We start from the raw sequence: 22,775 nt of genomic DNA, 5'->3' as shown, positions 1-22,775 counted from the left end.
GCAGGCTGGGCAGGGCGCACGCACGCGGCTGCGGCAGCGCGGCAGCGCGGCGACCCCTGCTGGAAGCCGTGCCTCGGAGGACTACTTGGGGAGAGCTGCCTGGAGGACAAGCCCAGCTCTGACTTGAGCCAGAAGTTAGCGCCCTGTGATTCCACAAGGTTGAAGAGAGCTTTCTTTTTCTTTTTAATTGCTTAAGTAATTTAATTTTTATTGACCTATATTTGATGCATAGTACTATGTATAAATTACAGGTGTACAATATAGTAATTCACATTTTTTTTTAATGCTAAACTACCTTTCTACTCATTTAGTCAGTATTTATTGAGTACTATTGTAGGTGCTGGAATGGTAAAATATTAAAAACCCTGCTTACTAGAGCTTATAGTCTATTGAGGGAGAAGTTAATAAACATATAAGCAAACGTATGTGAGATGTTCATAAGCATAATGAAGGAAAATAAAACAGGATAAAGAGAGAGATGGAGCGATGTGTGTATGTATGCGCATGTGTAAAGTATTTTGGGTGAGTTGATCCAGGAAGGACTCTCTTTGATGAGGTAATATTCGAACCGAGATCTGAATGAAGTGACTTTAAGCCATGAGGGTATCTGGTAGTGTCAGAGCATACCAGGCAGAGTCAGTACTGTGGTCTCCAGTCTATCACTGTCATCCTATGGCCAGTCAAGCCAAACTCTTCTCTGTAGAAGTAAAGTAAGGCACGTACTATCGTACTTCCAAGTGTTTGCGCATGTTATTCCGTCTACCTGGAATTCACAATTTTTAAAGGTTATACTCCATTTTTAGTTACTATAAAAATATTTCCTTTATTTCCCACCTTGTACAATATATATTTTTGGCTTATTTTATATCTAATAGTTTGTCTCTTAAGTCCCTCCCCCTACCCTCTCCCCACTGGTAGCCAATAATTTGTTCTTTATATCTGTGGGTCTATTTCTTTTTTGTTATATTCACTAGTTTGTTGTATTTTTTTAGATTCCACATATAAGTGATATCATTCGGAATTTGTCCTTCTCTGTCTGACCTATTTCACTTAGTATAATGCCCTCTCAGTCCATCCATGTTGTAAATGGCAAAATTTCATTCTTTTTGTGTGTGTGTGTGGCTGAGTAGTTGTATATATGTATCACATCTTGTTTATCCTGGTGATGGACACAGGTTGCATCCATATCTTGCCAATTGTAAATAATGCAGCTGTAAACATTTGGGGGTGCATGTTATCTTTTTGAATTAGTGTTTTTGTTTTTTTCAGATATATACCCAGGAGTGGAATTAGTGGGTCATATGGTAGTTTTATTTGTAGTTTTTTGAGAAATCTGCATACTGTTTTTTACCGTGGCTGCACCAATTTTCATTCCCACCAACAGTGTACGAGGGTTCCTTTTTCTTCACATCCTCACCAACATTTGTTATTTGTGTTCTTTTTAATGATAGCCACTGTGACAGATGTGAGGTGATATCTCATTGTGATTTTGATTTGCATTTCCCTGATGATTAGTGATGTTGAGTATCTTTTCATGTACCTGTTGGCCATCTGAATCTCTTTGGAAAAATTTCTATTCAGGTCTTCTGCCCATTTTTTAATCAGGTTGTTTGTATTTTTGATGTTGAGTTGTATGAGCTGTTTTATATGTTGGATATTAACCCCTTATGGGTCGTGTAATTTGCAAATATTTTCTGCCATTCACTAGGTTGCCTGTTCATTTTGTCAGTGGTTTCCTTTGCTGTTCAAAAACTTTTCCATTTAATTAGGTCCCATTTGTTTATTTTCGTTTTTATTTCCTTTGTTTTAGGAGATGGAGCCAAAAAAATATCGCTGCAATTTTGTCGAGAGTGTTCTGCTTATTTTTTTTTTAGTTTTATGATATCCAGTCTATTTAAGTCTTTAATCTATTTTGAGTTTATTTTTGTATATGGTGTTAGAGAATGTTCTAATTTAATTCTGTTACATGTAGCTGTCAAGTTTTCCCAGCACCACTGATTGAAGAGACTGTCTTTTGTCCATTATACATTCTTGCCTCCTATGTCATTGATTAATTGATCGTAAGAGCATGGGTTTATTTCTGGGAAGAGAGCTTATTTTAATGCAATGGGCCTTGGGTTTTTCTGGGATCACCAACCCCTTTGAACATCTTTGAGAGTTGTGGATGTTGTCACCAGAAAAATGCACACACCAGAGTTTACTGACAATAAGGGAAGTTCAGAACATCCTTTCAAGAATAAAGCAATTAATAGGGGTGGGTATAGCTCAATGGTAGAGCACATGCTTAGCATGCATGAGTTTCTGGTTTCAATTCCTGGTACCTCCATTAAAAAAATTTTGTATATATATATATATATATACACACACACACATAAAGTTTTGAAAAAAGAGAATAAAGCAATTAAAAAGATCAACTGAGTCCAGCTTACTGGTCAGGCCATGGGTGATTAGATGGCAAAACAAGCAAACAAACAAAACTCAACTCTGGGATTTGCAGATATTGACTACTATATATAAAATAGATAAACAGCACATTTCTACTGTATAGCACAGGGAACTATATTCAATATCTTGTAGTAAACTATAATGAAAAGGAATATATGTATGTATATGTATGACTGAAATATTATGCTGTACACCAGAAATTGGCACAACATTGTAAACCGACTATACTACAAGAAAGAAAGGAAAAAAAAAAACCCCAACTCTGAAAATACTGCCCTTTTGTGACATGAAAAGATGAACCAGAAATTAAAGGAAGAATTTCTAAGGGACCGTCTGTTTCAAGAAGTTTCATACATGTTCTCATTAATACTCGTGGGGATACATGCTCTGTTAAATTAAATTTTTTTGTTTTCAGAGCATCCTCCCTTCCTTTTCCCGTCCTGTTCACCAGCTCTGCATCGCACACACTTTCACTTCACTGCTTCATAAAGAGGCTGCTTCATTGCATTTGTGCAGTAGGCAAAGGCAGTTACACATTGTCTCAGGCGATGAAGTGATAGAGCTTCATATATCAATTCAGTTTATGCTGTTGACATTTTACACAGGCGATATGCACTTGCATTTACCAGTTTAACTCATTTGTAAAAGACTACAGATATATTGTTAAATCTGCCAGTAATAGGAGTTAATTAGTATTATTAGAAACTGACAAAATTGCTATATGATTATGCGTGATTATGGAATGAGGTAAAAGAATACAGTGATATTGGATTACATATAACCAACTTAGTCACTGGCCTTTAAAAAAATTTCATTAGATGAACCAAGTTGATTTTTAACTTAAGAATGTTAATTAATATTAAAAAACTACTGTGAGATTAACAAGTAGTATGTATGTATACACATATTTGTGATTTTTAATTTTTTTCCACAGAAACCTGCCCCTGCTATAGTGCATTGTGGGGATTGTAGTTTTCACTGGTTTAGACCACCTAGTGGACTAAGTTTTCGTTTGGTCACAGGGCTGCACTAGGTCAGACCAAAAGGCATTGAGAGTCGAGCTAGGAGTTAAGCCTGCAAGTCTGAGCTCCATCTTTTAATTTAGCTCAAGTACTTACTCTTACATAAAGGGATGAGTAACTCAAAGCACTTTGGGTGGGGACTTATAGGCGAGTTTTAAGTTATTTTTTAATGCAGCGGAGCAGCCACATTTTTCATACTCTGAACATTGTTACGGGCTTTATTTTCTTTTATTTTCTCTTACAATTTACTACTTATTTATTAATTTGCTTAAGTGGAAAAAAAACTACCTGGAGAAGAAAGTTCTTTCCACTGCTTCACCTTACTTATCCCAAACCTCAAGGTTAGTTAGTAGCCGAAGAAAGATATTTTAAGAGCAAAAACTACTTATAATATTCCATAGTGTTAGTATACCCTTCTTTCTTTTTTTCTTTCTTTCTTTCTTTCTTTTTTCTTTCTAAAATTGAAGTATAGTTGATTCACAACGTTATGTTAAGTTTCTGGTATATAGTATAGTGATTCAGTTATACATATATGTGTGTGTATATACTTTGTCATATTCTTTTTCACTATAGGTTATTACAAGCTATTAAATATAGTTCCCTGTGATATACAGTAGGACCTTGTTGTTTATTTTGTATATAGTAGTTTGTATCTACTAATCCCAAACTGCTTTCCCCCTTGGTAACCATAAATTTGTTTTCTATGTCTGTGACTCTGTGAGTCTGTTTTTGTTTTGTAAATAAGTTTATTTGTGTCCTGTTTTTAGATTCCAAATATAAGTGATACGTGATTTGTCTGTCTGACTTAGTTCACTTAGTATGATAATTTCTAGATCCATCCTTGTTGCTGTAAGTGTCATTATTTACTATATGTAAATGTATTTTTTATTCTTCTTTTCATGGACTATGACTTCTTTCTAGGTTTTGTTTGTTTTTGTTTTTGATATAATGGAAAATGTGCTCATGAATAGTCTTTTATCTTTATTTTTTAAATTCATTTTATTTATTACTATTTTTTAACAGGAGAAAAAGTTTGACAACATATATACATGGGAGATACCAAGAAAAACTGAGCAACTCACTAAAATGGTTGAAACCCCCACCTTAAATACTATCTTCAGCTAAAGACAAAAGATGATGTTGAGAGTGGGGAGAGTCAGTTATGGGAAGTTACCAGGAAAAGCACAGTAAACAAGGGTGCTTGTGATGCAGATTTAAGTCAGTGCCTTCTCCATTGACAAGAGTTTCTAGAGATTTGGTCATCTTTCTCTTCCAGACACCCTTACAAATGGAGATTTCCTTTACAAATGTAAATGTTTCTAACAAAAGGGCTACTGCTATTTGGTTTTCAGAGCCCTTCCCAGGCCTGCCATTTCTCAGAAAATAACCAGTTTAAAACAATTAATATGCCAAAAAGACATTTTGGGGTGGCAAGTTTTGCTCCCCAGTGCTACCACCTTTGAAACATCTTTTAAGAAGTTTCACAGTCAGGAAGCTGAGTTGGCAGATTGCTTCATGTCACTGAACCAGCCTCTTAGTCCTGACAGTAGGTCAGTTCAGTTACTCATTTCAAAAGGTGGTGATGCAGTGGGCTCTCAAAGTTAGGCCTGTAGAGCACAAGCAATTATGTATTTAATAAGAGGCATTTCTATGGAGACAAAAGGTAAAAAATGGTTAATGGTTGGAGCAAAGTACAAAGCCAGTCTAAGTCTGAAGGGCAGTCAATTGAGAGAAAATTTCTAGGTGGGGTCAAAGGATGTTTTGCAGTTTGAATCTGATGATGTTATTGACTGCTCTGGTGAACTTCCTGAGTGGCTTGCATATCAATAGACATGAGGCTGTGGTAGCGATCTTGTTACTGAATTGGTTGAATGGACCTGCACCGGGTCCTAGCCTGGGGAGGTTCTGTTTTTCAATGGGATCCTCTCAGCCAATAATGAAACCAATGCTGAGACTGGAACAGCACAAGCTTTATCCAATGGCCAAAGAATGGAGAAACAGGAACCTTATTCACAAATCAATTTCTCAACCCAATTCTGGCAAAGACACCAAATATATAGGAGGGCTGAGGTATAGGGAAGGAATTAGAAAGAGTGGGAGGAATATTCATGAGTTATCTGAGAACAAGGGTATGGTTTGGACCTGGAACTGATGCAGCTCTCCTTTTCAGTTCTTGTATGGACTTTTCTGGTTATTGTCATGGCAGTTGTCAACTGTCATGGCACTGGTAGATGTGTTATTTAGCATGCTAATATATTACAATGAGCATATAATGAGGCCCAAGTTCAGCTGGAAGTCATATCTTCCACAATCTTGGTCCTAGTTGGTTCTAACCAGTTCTTGTTTTTTTCTCTTTACAGCTTCCTCCTGAAATTTGGAGAAGAGTAACTGATTTCTATAGAAGGGAGGGGCAGGGGTGTGATTCTGGGGCAAAAGCCCTGGTAACAATTTCTCAAGTTTTATCAGCTTCAGTTTGCAGGGCTTCATGATAAGGGCAGCTTTGGTTTTCAGTGATTCCAAGTTGAAGTGGGAGAAAAATTGGAAATACTAGTTTGGAGAGTTGTAGTCAAATATCAGAGGAAACTAGAATTCAGGTTCCAGTCCAGTTTACAGGAAAACAAAACCTTAAAAGATGATTAACAGACTAAATCTAGTATACACAACTGTGTTTTATAGTTTCTGCCGAAATACTTTCTCAATAATCACCCTCATGTCTACCAAAGTAAATTAAGATTAATTTGTTTGCAAAATAAGTTTAGTTTCATTAAACTTGGCCCAATTATTTATGTGTCCAGCAAGAATAGCAAATGACCATATAGGTTCTTTTGAATTTGCTTTGCGGGAAAGTTTTGTAAGGAATCTGCAGATTGAAATTTTAAATGCCTCTTGGGGCCAGGAAGTTATGGCAAGAACTTACCATCAGACTCACCAGTAATACCTATGGATTGAGATGAATTCCTCTTTTCTTGAGGTCCCCCAAATATACTGAGGTTCCTGTGCCTGCCAGGAAGTGATCTTCCTTACTTACTTGTTACGACTGTTAGGAACCCTGTAAGCAAGGTACTGGGTTGTTTTACCAAGAGGCAATGTGGCTTCATAATGTCACTCTTAGTTTCTTAAAGCTGTCTGGTCATATCTGATTCTGTGCATGTTTTTCTCAAACATAACATTCCAGCAAAGCTTTGACAATATAACCAATGTTTCCATTTATGTCTTGTTAGGAGAAGAACAGATTCTTAGTGAACTTGATACTAGCAGAACAACTGTGGGGTCCTCCCTGGTACACATCTTTCCGTGTTTCCCCATTTCTCTTTTGAAAGAAATAGGCTTCATTCAATCTCCTTGACCTCCCCTGAGTTCCAAGGGGCAGATTCAAACAGTTGCTAATCAGGGAAGGGAAGGAATGCAGAAATAAGGGAGGAACAATCAAGAAACAATAGTGTAGCCTTCGGCAGGGTCCTGGTTACCCCCTGGCTGTTGCCCCCAGGATCATACCCCTGCTCCTCCCTCAAAGAGAAACCAGTTACTCTTCTCTAAGTCTCAGGAGGCAAAGAGAAGAAACAAGAACTGGTTAGAACCTGTGAAGCCCAAGATGGCAGAGGATTTGCCTTCCAGCGGACCTTGAGCCTCATTATATGGTCATTGTAATGCATTAGCATGCTAAGTGACACACCCACCAATGCCATGACAATTGACAATTGCCATGGCAACCACCAGAAAAGCCCATGTACAAGGATGGAAAAGAAGACGATTGGCTCCAGCATACCCCAAATGAGGACATGATGGCAGAAGCTTCCCTTAAAAGCCCGAGCCACAGCTGGAGCTGTCTCTACCAGACGTCTTGGCTGACAGCTCCCTGCTCTAACGCCTTTTCCTCGCTTGAGTGCCTTTCTTTCCTTTTCCCCATCTAAGCACTTTCTTTTTTTCCTCTTCTGAGCAATGAAGCAGCTGTTCTCTTTGTTCCTCGGCCTCTGCTGCTCGAATTCTTTCACAGCCAGTGGCAAGGACCCACACACTTCAGTGGGCTTCCTAATTTAGGGGCCCATCTATCAGCTAACAAACTTATGTAAATAACTATATTGCTATGAAAAGAATACTCACCATCCTTCATAAAAAAGAATGAAATAATACCATTTGCAGCAACATGGATGGACCTAGTGATTACACTAAGTGAAGTCAGACAAAGACAAATATCACATTTTCATCATGATTTGAAATTCATTAGTTCATTGTGTGTATTTCCCAATTAAATGGCATAAAATTGCTCATAATGTTTTTTAATCTTTTAAATTTGTAATGTATTTGTTTACCTCCTTCTTTGTTTTTTTTTCTTTTTCTTGATCCACCTTACCAGAAGTTTTCGATTTTAGTAGTGTTTTTAAGTACCCAACTTTTGGCTTTAAAAAAATCCTTTTGATTGTTTCTTTGTTTTCTAATTAATATCGTTTTAAAAAAATCATTTCCTTCCTTTTACTTTTATAAATGATCAAGGCAGACCTTTGTCAAAAGCCCTTACATACTTACAGATTTTCTTTTTTCTCAACAGGAAAGGATAATGCTATGTAACAGAATGGCCTTTGACAAGTTACGGTGGTGAGATGAGGGTTCTACTGGGGGCTGTGATACCCTGAGGAGAAAGCTGTCCCTCTGCGCACAGGTGTGCCCTTGACCAGCATGCCCTCCAGCCAAGGGTGCCAGCCAGGTGACTGAAACCAACTGCAAGGTCTTCCAGACTTTCCCACCAGATTTTGTTACTGGCAGCAGCCGCCAGGCATCCAGTCTGCTTTGCCGCATGAGACAAGGGGGAAACATATTAACCAAGCCACTTCTCTCTAAGCACACACTTACACATCTTTTCATTTTGAGGAACTGACTCAAACTCTGTCTGGAACTGCAAAAAAAGTAGCTGAGGGCAGAAGCAGTGATAGCAGTTGTTCTCACAGGGTGATGTCATGATCACCAACAGTATTAGCATCGCTTGGGGATTTAGAAGTGCACAACCTAGGGTCCTTTTCCTGACCTACTAAGTCAGAAACTCTGGAGCAGGACCCAGCAATCTGTTTTAACAAGTCTTCCAGGTGATTCTGATGACACTCAGCATGGAGCATCACCGACCTAGAGCTTCAGCTGCTGTCTCCCTCTTTCTTCTTCTTCCTTCTACTTATGTCTCCCCTCCCCCCCGCCTCCTGTCCCTCCTCCTCCTCCTTCTATTCTCCCCCTTTCTCTCTCTCCCTCCTCTCTGTCTTTCCCCTTCCCTTTTAAGAAAAAGGGACCAGCTAGGCATTCCAAGTTATACGTATGTGAGCCCAGTTGTCTCAGAGAACCGGGAAGGGGATTTAGCTTTTTTCTTTCCGTGGAACTTAGGAATTGCAAAGTGCTTTTTTTAACAGGTAGAAATTAGATAATCAGGCTTAGTAAACCTGATTAGAGGCCCAGATGGCTTTACAAGTCTCAGTCTTTTTAAGCACAAAAATCCTAAGGGAAAGAAGCTGAATGATTTACCCCTGACACAGGAAGCTACCCTGACAGCTCCAGCCTGAAGAACTGACAGGGCTTGTGGATGGATTGCTTTGCTCAAGTGAGGCCTTTTCCCATTCTTCTTTAAAATTTAGAACAGAGGATTTCCCTCTGGGGAACTTAAATGTTTGCAGTGTGGCCCTCTGACTCCTGGGTTGGAATTTACCTGTCATCTATAATTCTCTGGGGAAAACTGGAACCCACGTGAGTGCATAAGGCCGTGTCTGCCCCCGCACTCTGGGAAGGGGTATAGGGGTCCTCCCGCCAACTGTCCGTCCAGAGGACTTGCTGTGAACTGAGCCCAAAGGTGCACATTCAAGGAGCCTTGAGCTGTCAGCCTTCTATCATCTGGTCCCTCTTGCCAGGTTTACAGGTGAGTAAAATGAAAAACAGAAAAGGTAAGGAAGTTCTTAAGATTACCTAGCTTGTCAGTGGCTGAGTGTTTGGCTTTTTGTACAGAAAAATTATAATGAGGTAGAACTTCCCTACAAAGTTGTGGGTTAACGATCGTCTGAAGCTGTGTTGTCCAATTTAGTCTACTAGCCACATGTGGTTTTTGTCAATTAATTAAAATTAAAAATTCACTTCCTCATTTGTACTTACCACGTTTCAAGAGCTCAGTAGCTGCATTTGGCTAGTGGCTACCATATCAGCAAGTGCAAATATAGACTATTTCCATCACTGCTGAATGTTCTGTTGGATGCACTGGTCTAACGTGGTCTATTGTTGTCATGTTATATGTTAACACAAGTCACATGTCATTTGAATCATCCACTTGTTTCTGAAAGATATAGCTAAGGAAGGAGGGTCATGGTCAGATCTCATCCAGCAGACTGAACTAAAATGAAAGGAATACTCTGAGATATTCTAGCTAGTTGCTACATGTCTGTGGTTTACATGTGTAAATAGTACCTGTGTACATTCATTCATTCAATTGTTCTTAATTTTTAAATTTGCCTTAAAAATTAAAAAAAAATTCTTCTAGCGGGTAGGTAATTGTGTTTTAGTTTTTAATGGATGTACTAGGGATTGAACCAAGGGCCTCATGCATGCTGAGCACTCACTCTACCATTGAGCTATACCCTCCCCTCTAATTATTCTTTCAGTCAGTGTGCATGTATTACATCCCTACCATGCTCTAGGCACAACGTAAGTGCTGGGATACTGCGCTGTCCATGAGGAGCTGCCATCTGAAGGAGACAGACACAAGAGCAGATCGTTGTAATGTGACAAGATATGTTTTTTTTTTCTTTTGTTTTTTGTTTGTTTTTTATGGGGGGGCGCAACTAGATTTATTTATTTATTTTTAATGGAGGTACTGGGGATTGAATCCAGGTGCCCACCCACTGAACTATACCTTTCCCCCTACAAGACATGTTTTAATATGTGTGATGATATGGAGGGTTTCTGGAGACAGAAAGAGGAAGTAAACTTGCTGGGCCTGGAAGGATTTGATAAAGCTTCACAGAGAAGGTGACATTTAAGCAGAAGCTTGCACGATGGGTAGGAGTTTGCTGGTGAATTAAGGCACCCCCATCCCTGGGAACAGCATGTGCAAAGGTACAGAGGCATGAAATCGCTGGTGTGCTGGGACGTGAGAAGGGCCACATGCTGGGGAGGGGGACACTGGGTGGCTAATTAGGGCCAGGGGGCAAAGGTGGTGTGCATCTTACCAGCAAGTTTGAACTATACCTAGGCATTAATGAAACCCCTTAAAAAACCAAGTTCCTGTGCAGAGTTTATGATTAACCTCTCTACCCAAAACTGTATTCCCTGGCTTGTCTCTTCTGACCTCAATCCTGTGCTCACAGTGTTCCATCACTAACACGCAGGGCAAGCATACAACGAGAGTTAGAGGACTAAAGCTGCTGTTGTTGATAGCATCGATAATGTACAGACTCAGGTTGTTCCTCCAGGGTAAGATGAACTCACAGACAAGACTCATAAACTGTAGGCATCCTGACTCCCAAAACTACAATTAAGAAATGTCACAAATTAACCCTGGCTTCTTTGTTCTTCCCCTTTAGAACATCTCCAACTCTGACCAAACTGGAGTGGACCTGAGGTTTGTCTCCCACTCCCTTGCTTGGCACCCTGCAATAAGTCCTTGCTTTGCTGCAAACACCTGCTGTCAAGGTTTGTCTTTCGGCACTGTGGGCACACAAGCCCATTACTCAGTTACATTAAGGGTTAAGTAGTCTCTCTTCTACAGCTTTAATATGTTAGATCCTATTAAAACCTCTGGTGTGTTGTATAGTTGAAGGTTATGCGACAGGGTATGTTAGGTGCTTAGCACTGCGTCTAGCTCTTGGGGGAACTCAACAAATTAAAAAAAAAAATTTTCCAGACCTTTTGGTGGCCGGGGCATTTAGGTTTATTTATTTATTGATTTTTAATGGAGATACTGTGGATTGAACCCAGGACCTCGTGCATGCTAAGCACACACTCTGCCACCAAGCTACACCCTTCCCACTGCCATAGATCTTAATTCCTGTCTCTTTCATTTGCCTGTTGGCTTCACTTTTAAGTTGCTTCTTACCTGCTTGTCCACGATGTATTTCTCAGTCTCTAGGAGTGACTGACTTCTCATTTCCCTGCTATTAAGTCTGACAGAATCTCACTCTCCTATCTATTATGAGCTCACCGATGTGGTCCTTTCAACAACAGTTAAACTGTCTCTGATTTGCCTGCTTTCTCTCTCAGCTGGGCTTTTCTCATCCCTTTGCGATATACGACCTTTCTGTATATGACTTTACAAAGGATGTCTCTGTTCTATCTATTACTGTCCATGGTATCTATCATAAGACATTATAAGTGGATAATTTTCAGAAATGGCTTCATTTTTAAAAAGGCTTCTCTGATTTCTGAATGACTGTAGGGACCTCAGGTATGAGTAAATGTGCCAGGCTGATATTGCTCTTAATTCTGATGGAGTGAGATTAGCAGGCACCCAGTTCATCCTCCGTCACTAACATGCAGGGCAAGCATACAAATTGGAGGCATATTCCAAGTGTCTAAGTATTTAAAAGTTATAAATCAAGCTAACAACTATTAAATAAAGTATACTTTACCCTCCTACATTGATTAATATACCTTCCTAAGGACAAAAATAAAGCATGGTTTTTATATGACAGGAAATTGGTGAAATTTGACTAAATCTAATTATTATTGTACAAGTCTGCTGATGGGCTACTGATGTTTGGATGAGACCAAAAAAAAAAAAAAAAAAAAAGACATGTATAATCCATAAATGTTTCTGTAAATCTATTTTTCTTACTTTCACTTAAGCAAAATTACCAATTCTGTTGTTATAATCAAGATTTTTGGCAATGGTCTAGAGGATTAAAAATGAAAATATAGTTGTATTCAAATATTATTCAACTAAGTTTTCATTAAACTGTATATAAAATTAATCAAACAGTAGAAAAATTTAAATTAATGCATGTGCTTGAAAGTTATTTTTCTTCAAAAAGTCAAAATTATCTGCTAAAATTTAAAAGTGGAGAGCAAATTATTAATGAATATTAGCCTTTTAAATTGAAATTCTTTAAAGAATCTTAAATTTATTGTTTGAAAATTTTAAATACAATAGAATAGTTTAGTAAGATCAAAGCAATTTAAATTCTTGCATTCAGCGTCCTCTGGTTTCCAGTATAAGGAGATGACATCATGCTTCATGCACTTTACAGCAAGTTAGTGAGTATGAAAATTGATATTTCATATGGCAAGATACTTCTCTGTGGCTGTGGGCACTTGTTGGGTACCACCCCAGGTCATGAGACCCTCCAGAGCTGCAAATTGCAGCAGGAAGAGAAGCAACTTCTGGTGCCAGAGAAATTGTAGTCCACCATGTGGGAACCTACTACATTTACATATGTCAGAGGAAGAATTGACAAGTTACTTCAGTTTTCTCTCATACCTAAATGTTTGTGCCATTCACCTCTTCCCACAACCTGAGGCAATGTCCATCTTCCACTTTGGCAGTGGCCCAACCCACCGACCATCCTGGCATTTGAACTCAGGTGATTTTTGAGGACAGAGGGTAAGAGATGTGAGAAGCATTTGGCGTTATTCACAGAGTGGATGCATCCTGGTGGCACAGATGTGCATGCTCTGGCGGCCCCCCTAACCTGGGTCTAAGGGTGGGCCTAGTTGTGCCTCCACCTTATGCCTCACTCAGTTCTGGCTGTTCTAACAGAATTCCATAGCTGAGCTGACTTATAAACAACACATTTATTTCTCACAGCTCTGGAGGCTTGGAAGTTCAAGTTCAAGGCGCTAGCAGATTCGATTTCTCCTGCTTTCTGGTCCATAAACAGCCCTCTTCTTGCTAAGTCCTCATGTGGCAGAAGGGGTGAGGGACTCTCTGGGGTCTCTTTATAAGGGCACTAATCCCTAATCACCTCATTACTTCCCAAGGCCCCGCCTCCAAATACCATCATGGTGGAGGTTAGGTTTCAGCATACTGAAGGATGGCAGAATAGGCCACCATAAAATACACCTCTGTGTCATAAAGACTATTTTGAGGAACAGCAGACACATGAGAAGCCCTGAAAACAGAAGTAATCTTTTTGTAAGGGAAATATGTATTTATGAAGAAAATCATTATTTGTGAGGGTGACTCCCTCCCTGTACCTGGAAGAGAAGGCTGGCTCTGAACTGCTAGAGATTCTTGTCAGTGGAGAAGATACCTACTTTTCCTGGTCACCTATCCATAACCAGCCTCACCTACACCTTGTTTTTGATTTAACTGAAGATAGTATTTAAGCCTGAATTCTAGGCCATCTCCTTGAGAATTATTGATTTTTCCCCTGGGTCTCTCCCATGTGCCCATGAAGTATGCATGTTTAAAAACCAAAAACAGAAACAAAAACCCCTCCTTTTTCCTTTTTTTCTTGTTAATCTGACTTGTTACAGGGGCCCCAGCCATGAACTTAGAATGATGGAGAAAAAAAATTTTTTTCCTCTCCAAAAATTTTAAGAGGAGACATTCAGTCTACAGCACCCTGGGGTCTGGAATTTTGTTTATTACTAATCTATTAGCTCAGATCTAGGCAATAAACAAACAAACAAACAAATAAATAAATAAATAAATAAATAAATATTAGCCTCTTAGGATTGTTTGGTGAGAGGTGAGTGAGTGGGGGAGGTGATGGTATCATAACCATCAGGATGCTCTTTGTATTAGACGATTTACAAAACGTTACCCTTTCTACTGCAGGAATGTAATGAGTGAGGACGTTTGTGTAAGTCGACCATCCTTCCCATTTCGTTACCTCCTCATCCCATAAAATCAAATTAGGCACTATCATTTCTGCACCCTGGGTTCCAGTGTACATTTTATGAATCTTATATTTCATCTGACTGTGAGTAACTGATGAAGAAGTAGGAGATAATTTTGTGCTACCAGTTATGGTCACTGAGGGAACCACAACACGGGAGTTTTTTTCTTCCATTTCACCAGAACCAGGGATGTCCCTATAGCTTTGGGTTTTGATGGGAGGAGGGGTTACCTCGGGCCACACTGATGCACACTAAGGACAGACCTTCCCATCCCAGACTCGAGGGCTTTTGGGGACTCAGAAAGGGGAAATAACTGATTAATTCATGTCTACATATATAATTACGTCCATTGAGGAGATTAAACTCTCAAATTTGTGGGATCTGTTTACTGTGTCGAAACAGCCCTGACTATGGCAAGGCTGCTACATGGCTTTTGTGTGTGTGTGTGTGTGTGTGAGTAAAAATAGATTTATTCAGAGAGATGCACACCCCATAGACAGAGCATAGGCTGTCTCTGATGGCGATGTGAGAGAGAGAGATCTAGGAGATACACATTCCGTTGGCAGAATGTGGGCTGAGGCTAGAGGCAGCCTCAGAACATAGGGTCTTCTAGGAAAGTGAGATCCTGCATGGCTTTTGATGCCCCTGGGTTTCTGCTCTGCAGAACGCCTCCAGCCCCTGCTGAGGCTGACTAGCCCATGGTAGGGCATTTCCCCTCTAACATTTGCTGCTGGATATGCTGAGCTGAAAATGAAAGGGGAATATTCATAGTGAAATATCCAGGAGGCAGATGGGAAGGTGGGACTGGAAATTCCTGCAAAAAGTCAGGATAGGTTTGGGGCTGTCCTTAGGTGACAGGGGGAGACATGAGAACAGATGCATGCGTATTATCATGTGAACAGCTGAGCTTAGTGCTTATTTGCACATGTAGTTAACATTTGAACTCAGTGCTGTGCAGTGTGGAGAGTTGAGAGGAGCTGGGGTGAGCCCATTCATTGGCTTGCAAGTGGGACGCCCAGGCTTTAGTAAAGAAGTGGTCCATCTGCAGACTCCTCTGACTGCCAGCTGATGCTCAGGGTTGTTACAAGATAAACTGAGGCACAAAATCGTGACTCATTTCTTAAGAAAACATCATCACTTCATGAAACATCCACTCCAACTGGGCAACGCCAAACCAGAAGTGGTTAGGAGAGCTCCTAAAGGCAAAACTTTTAGAGAACAGATGCAGAAGCAAAGCAAAGCAGTTATTTGATTGGCGATATAGCATATGGTTGCCTTATTTGGGAAAGCCTCGTTGGCTATTTGTAATGGGCTGTCCTTAGGTTTCCATTTCATAACCTTGAGGCATTTACAGGCTCAGGTTTTGGTCTGCTGATGTAGGCTGCCAAGACATAGAGCCACCTCAGTCTAATGGCCTCCCTGTTTAATCAATTTAACAGGGATCAGATCCCCTTCACACAGGGGTCCCTCACACTGGGGTCAAGGGGGAAACTGGAGAATTGCTTGGGAAGTATCCTCTTCATCCCTCCTCTGAGCCTCTTGTTTCTGGTAAAATGTCACGCAAGGATCGATTCTTTGTGTTGCTGGGCTAAAGTGGTCCTGCTAGGAATCGAGGGGAAGAGTATGAGATGACTTACCAAGGTATCTTCCTGGGAGCCCTCTGATATTATGGTCACCCAACCCTTCTGTAAATTGCCTTTGTTTAGTTCTTTCTCTCAGCCTATAGGACTTGCCCAATAAGCCAGGGCAAGTGTGAAATAGAAAATTATAAAAACAAATGCAGAACTGTTTTCCAGACTTTCCTTGCTTTGAGGATCCAGATTTGAAATGAGAGTAAGTTCTTTACCTATTAAAAAAGACAAAATGTTTTTAACCTTCTTTATTTTTATGCTTCCAGTTCTTTTGAGTTTGAGTTTGAGTTGTCTATACAAACACATGGTTGCTTATACCAGTGTTTGGGTATCCTGGAATTCCCAGGTCTCTGGGTTTAGTTGTGATGAGTAGTGCTGTCCAATATGGCAGCTTTGAGCACTTGAAATGTGGCTGGTCTGACCTGAGATGTATTATAAGTGTAAAATACATAGTGGATCTCAAAGACAGTACTGTGGTGAACAGATTCTAAGGGGTCTACCAAAATCCCTGCCTCACAGCTTTGTGGAATTGCCTTCCCTTTGAACGTGGGTGGGACCTGTGACTCGCCTCTAACCGACAGGATATGGCAAAGGTGATGGGATGTCACCTCCACAGTTACATTATATACATAACTTCCATCTTGCCAGTAGACTGTTTCTATGGACTCTCCCTTGCTGGCTTTGATGAAGTAGCCTACCATATGGAGAGACCTGGAACTGGGAGTGGATTCCAGCTAACAGCCAGCAGCAAGGTGAACCCCTTAGTGTGACTGCCCACCAAGAACTGAATCCTGCTAACAACCATGTGAGCTTGGAAGTAGATTCTTTCCCAGTCGAGCCTTAGGTGAGACCCCCTCCCTGGTTGACACCTTGATTCTAGCCTTGTTGATTGAGAGGCCTTGAAGCAGAGAACCCACTAAATCATGCCCAGATTCCTGACACAGAGAAACTATGAGATAATAAGTGTGTTGCCAGGTTTGTAGTGACTTATTACACTGTAATTGATAACTCATATGGAACCCCCAAAGAACGTAAACTGTCTCATCAGTAATTGTTTAATATTGAGTACATGTTGAAATGCTAACATTTTGGATATATTGGGTTAAATAGAATATCTTACCAAAATTAATTTTACCTGTTTCTTTCTACTTTTCTTATGTGGCTACTAGAAAATTGAGAGTTTAAAATATGTGGCTTGCGTTATATTTATACTGGCAGCACTGGCATAGAACCCATGGAGACAAGGGTTTCATGTAGCTTACACAGCCCAGCAGGCTGGGGGGAGTTGGTTGTTACATCCTTAGTGTCACCCTGTAACTTACTGGGCTATGCTATTGAAACAGAAAGAGTCTATCACATCTGGAAAAGAATGATTCTCCCTTTTGAAGATAGGGGAAACTGTTGTATAATTTTTGCCCAAAGGTGAAATCTGCTTAGTCTTCTTACTTTTGGATGCTGCCTTCAGGGTTTAATTTGCTTCAAATTAACAGCAGGAGGTGGCAGGTGCAATTAAAGGGAAAAATTGCAAATTAAGCATTATATTTTGAACTTCCTTATTTGTAATGGCAGCTACACATGCAGAGAATAAGGGCTAATTATTTTGAATTATTTGTTTACTCGTGTCTTATGTATGCCTTTTACTGATTAATACTTTACAACTTGGGCTATACCCTTTATTGCTAGTTAATAAAGCTATACTGCCATGACTAGTGATTTTAAACTCTAGCAGATTCTTTCAAGGCATACCCCCTCTGAAGCGTCTGATTTCCCCCAGACATGTGCTCTCAAAGACTCCCCTGGGAATTGCTGCTGTCCAGAGCTACTGATGCTAATGTAGGTTGCAATGATCCTCTAGCACATTGGGGCAGAAAAAAGTGCTGAGAGTAACTAAAAGGTAACTAAGACATTTGGGTACCCTAGGCAGGGTAACTAATTGTTGTGCCTTTAATGTTCTAAAATATTTCTACCTTTCTTTGGAGGAGAGCTTGAGAAATTTAAGGAAGAGAGAGGGACTCCCAGTGGCAGCCCTTTTCAACATGATCTCCCATTATCTCAAGCAAATTAGCCAGCAAAACAAAACAAACAACAAAACAGATTAACAGTTGGATATGACTTCATTCAAGTACTTCCCAAGTGTATATCAAATATTTCTTCAAACCATATACAGAATTCTCTGGAGAGGATTTTTTTTTTAACTGAGTTATAGTCAGTTTATAATGTTGTGTCACTTTTTGGTGTACAGCACCATCTTTCAGCCACACATGAATATACATACATTCACTTTCATACTCTTCCTTACTGTGAGCTACAGTACTACAAGATACTGAATACATCTCCCTGTGCTATACAGTATAAACTTGTTTATCTATTCTATATATACCTGTCAGTATCTACCAATCTCGAACTCCCAGTCTATCCCTTCCCATCCTCCTCCCCCCCTGGCAACCACAAGTTTGTATTCTATGTCTGTGAGTTTGTTTCTGTCTTATATTTAAGTTCATTTGTCATCTCTCTTTTTTTTTTTTAAAGATTCCACATATGAGCAATCTCATATGGTATTTTTCTTTCTCTTTCTGGCTTACTTCACTTAGAATGACATTCTCCAGGGCCATCCATGTTGCTACAAATGGCATTATGTTGTTATTTTTAATGGCTGAATAGTATTCCATTGTATAAATATACCACAACTTCTTTATCCAGTCATTTGTTGATGGAAAGTTAGGTTGTTTCCATGTCTTAGCTATTGTAAATAATGCTGCTATGAACATTGGGATGGAGGTGTCTTTTTGAATTAGGATTCCTTCTGAATATATGCCCAGGAGTGGGACTGCTAGGTCATATGGTAAGTCTATTTTTAGTCTTTTGAGGAATTTCTATACTGTTTTCCACAAAGGCTGCACCAAACTGCACTCCCACCAACAGTATAGGACGGTTCCCTTTTCTCCACACCTGGAGAGGATGGTTTTAAAAAAAATATTTTCTTTCTCATTTTACTTCTGGTGGTTTGTAGGGTTTCTTGCAGATTGGTATGCTTGGCACTGTCTAGTAGTCCTCACTCTTCATTTGACACTGGTCAGTCATAAGCATACATACAAGAGATGCACTCAAATGAATCTTTAATGAGCAAGTGTTTCTTAATCTGTAAAAAGTTTCTGCAATACATAAGAATACAATTGGAAGAACCTTTTACCTGGTTTAAGAACTTGTTAGCTTGACATCCAAAGATAGTGGAAAACTGAGACCTATTTGAAATAGATTCTAACTTCAAGAATATACTTGAACCAGGATGTATTGCCCTTTTGAGGCTGAAAATGATTAAGAGGAACAAGTTCATGCCCCAGGGTACCATATCCTGTAATCATGAAGTGTGTAGTAGAACTCCAGGATTGAAGAGGTGCTCCAGGTCTGGTGGCTGTGGCCTGCAGTACACGTTTAGAGTTTATGTACAGAACTGTTTTAGCCTCATGTACATAAGACTGGGTGTCAAGAGAGACCATTAAGCTTCCAGAAGGTTTGATCTCACCTTCACTCACCCAGATTTTATCATCTGCAAGTGTGTGCCCCCAAGGAGGATTTTAGGATCTGGAAGCAGGTTCTGACTGTCCTGGAAATTCTGTAGATCCCTCTGCTTTGAAGCCTGGCTGACTGCACTGACTTGCTTCTGCATCCTTTCCATACATAAGAAAGGATGATCCAACCAAATGACAACAGAGTCCAGTGTCTCCTCACCCCGAGCAACTCTTGACACGTGTCACTTCTGTGGACAGGCAAAATGTACGTGAACAGCTCATAAAAGGACAATTCCAAATGGCTATTAAATAGCTGAAAAAGAGCTTAATCTCACTGACAGTGAAAATGTAAATAATGAGATTTTTCTCCTCTAAAATTAGAAATGTTTTACATTGTATTTCTCACGTTTAGCAAAGTTTTGTGAATTAGTCAATCTCACACAATTCTAGAGGACAATTTAGCAGTTTATTTCAAGACCCAAACTAGCATAAGAAAATAACCAGAAATGAAAATAAAACATGTGTGTTAGGATGTTTATGAGGTTGTCTATAATAGGGACAAATGTCCAGTTAGATAGAATTTTGTACAGTAATTATGAATAATGTATTTGAAGAATATGTAAGGACTAAGAAAAGTACACTAAAACCTGCCAAAAACATGTCCTGAAATAACACAAGTTCAGATACAATGTTATTGGCTCTCATCCTTATCAGCTTCCCTTTTCTAATTCTAATAGGGGCGCCCTAACGTCCTTCTGGGCTGTCGGAATGAAGAAGGAGGACAAGGCTGCGTAGGGGAACAGCAGACATCCTTTATGCGGAGACCCCAGTCTTCTCCTAGCTCCAAAAGATGCCAGAAACTGACGCCACTGTCCTGAAAGTCTTGCCAACCCCTAACCCTGAATCATCCCCATCAACATTTGGAGCCAGTAAACGCCACCAGGTGCACCAAACTGAAGTCAGGAGGAGGATCTGGGTGAATTTGGATCTTGTAGAAACCCTGGCTGGCCGTCTGCACAGGTCACCCCATTGTTTCATTAACCTTGTAGGAACGTGCCCTCAAATTTTATGATTAAATTTTTACTGTTTTCTATTGAGTGGAGAAAAACAAGATAGAGAACTTTATGTACATGTGCTCCTAATTTAGCAAAACAAACCAACAAACTTTAAATACATAGATACATATATATACAAAAAGAAAATATTAAAAAATGTATTAGTAGTAATTATTTCTGGTTAGTGGGCTATGGGTAATTTTAATATTCTTTCCTATATTTTCCAAATTTTTCTATATTGGACATATTCTTGAAATCTGAAAAAAATGTGTAAAAGATTATTGAGAGAACTTTTCTAAGCTCAGAGATCTATGTACAAATATATGGCTCTCAATGGAGAAATCCCTTTTCAACACAGCTTATTAAATTAATCTAGTCTTATTTTAATGGCTGACTATTACAAGTTATTTCTTCCTCAGAATGACATCTTAAAACTATATTGAGTGGGGAAGGTATAGTTCAAGTAGTAGAGTGCATGCTTAGCATACATGAAGTCCTGGGTTCAATCCCTAGTACCTTCTCCAAGAATAAATAAATAAACCTAATTACCCCTCCCCGCAAAAAAAAAAAACAAACCCAAAACAAAAAACAAAACTATATTAGAGGTGGGGAGGAAATAGCTCAATGGTAGAGTGCACACTTAGCATACACAAGGTCCTGGGTTCAATTCCCAGTACCTCCATTAAAAAAAAAACAAAACTTAATTCCCCTACTCAAAAAAAACTGTATTGGATAAGATGTAAGCAGCATCTGCTTTAAGATATTGTTGAGTGGAATCTTGAACAACTGTGTTCACAGAATTTCAGAAAGTGAAAACGTGGGTTCCTGTTTCAGGCTCAATGTAACATTTCATTAAATGGACCACTGTGTTGTAACATTCTTCAGGTTTATAAAAATATTTAATCCAATTTTCCTGGCCACTTAAAATTTTACTAATCTTTTATAGCATAAGGGACCCTGTGGCTTTAAACCTAACATAAAGTGAAGGACCAGGGAAGTAAGACTAAAAACTGTATAAGCCTGAAAAACACATAGACTTTCTCACTCTTCCAATTTCATTATTTCCAAGCAAAGGATCATTTAGGGTCCACATGCAAATGGAAAATGATGTAGCGCTCTTCTGGCCTGGAGATTCTTTTCTGTGAGGTGGAAGTGGGGTTTCATTTACACTAGAATTTACAGCATTAGGCCTTGACTCCACCTCCTGCCCAGGGATGGAGGGAAAATCTTAAAAAGCTCCCTTAGAGGGAACGGGCCAGACAGCTCAGGCCTTCCTCTGAGGCAAACGGCCCAACCCCAGTAACTCAAGGCGCCGCAGGAAGAACAAAATGAGGAAACAGATGCTTTACCAAGTGATTTCTCATTGTTTTTTCCTACTGCTCAGTTCTTCATTTTTTGTCATTTTTCCTGAAAGCTTTTTCGTGCGTGCCATCTGGGCTCGAGAGGACTGGTCTCACAGTTGTCACAAGGTGGATGAACTGTGGAAAAGTAGAATTTCTGTACCAGAACCTGTGAATGATGGCGGGAGGGCTCCAGGGGTTGGGGGAGGAGGGTGTAATTCTGAGACCGAGTCGGGTGGGGCTAGGAAAAATCAGCTTGCCACACACTTGCTTTATGGGAGTCGAATGTATTGACATTACTTTATTTCAATGATTTTATCCATCTATTTGTGAATGAATAATGTACACAATTCAAAGAGTACAAACCAGTGCGTAATGAAAAATGGGTCTGACTTCTGTGCCCTGGCCAACCTGTTTCTCTCTTCAGTAGCAAGCACTGCTAACAATTTCTTGCATATCCCTTTGGAAAGAGTCTGTCTGTCTTGCTTTTTCTTTTCTTTTTTTGAAACACAGATAGTTTTTTTTTTCACTTAGGAATTTATTTGGAGATTTTTCTTTGTAGTACATATTATGCTCTTTTGCTTTTTAAAATGATTTATAATATTTCATGATATGAATATGCTGTCGTCTCTTTAGTTGGGCTTCTATCTGTGGATAACTAGGTGATTTCCAATCCTTTACTGTTACAAGCAGTGCTCCAAAATACCCTGGAACATATATCCTTTTGCATTTTGGCAAGTATATTTGTGGGCTAAGTTACTAAAATTAGAACTGCTGCGTCTAAGGGGACATGTATTTTTTTGTTTTCATTTTCTGTTTTTCAGGTGGGGGGTAATTAGGTTTATTTATTTAGTTAGTTATTTTAATAGATGTATTGGGGATTGAACTGGGACCTCCCGTGCATGCTAAGCGTGTACTCTTAACCATTGAGCTATACCCTCCCCTACATGTATTTTTAATATTGATAGATGTC

The 22,775-nt window shown here is 39.5% G+C and overlaps 1 long non-coding RNA gene across 1 annotated transcript; it reads left to right on the top strand.

The window, feature by feature from the left end:
- The first annotated feature begins 23 nt into the window (after positions 1-23).
- LOC106729981 lies at positions 24-20,953 on the top strand. Its single transcript, XR_004321871.1, has 4 exons — positions 24-158; positions 8,014-9,357; positions 10,127-11,120; positions 20,145-20,953. It is a non-coding gene; the product is annotated as an uncharacterized LOC106729981 (long non-coding RNA).
- The last annotated feature ends 1,822 nt before the right edge of the window (positions 20,954-22,775 follow it).

Source organism: Camelus ferus, chromosome 8 (assembly GCF_009834535.1).
Source record: "Camelus ferus isolate YT-003-E chromosome 8, BCGSAC_Cfer_1.0, whole genome shotgun sequence".
NCBI classification, from domain to species: Eukaryota; Metazoa; Chordata; class Mammalia; order Artiodactyla; family Camelidae; genus Camelus; species Camelus ferus.
Note: the sequence above shows the minus strand (reverse complement) of the source record. Positions and strands in the feature narration are given on the sequence as shown.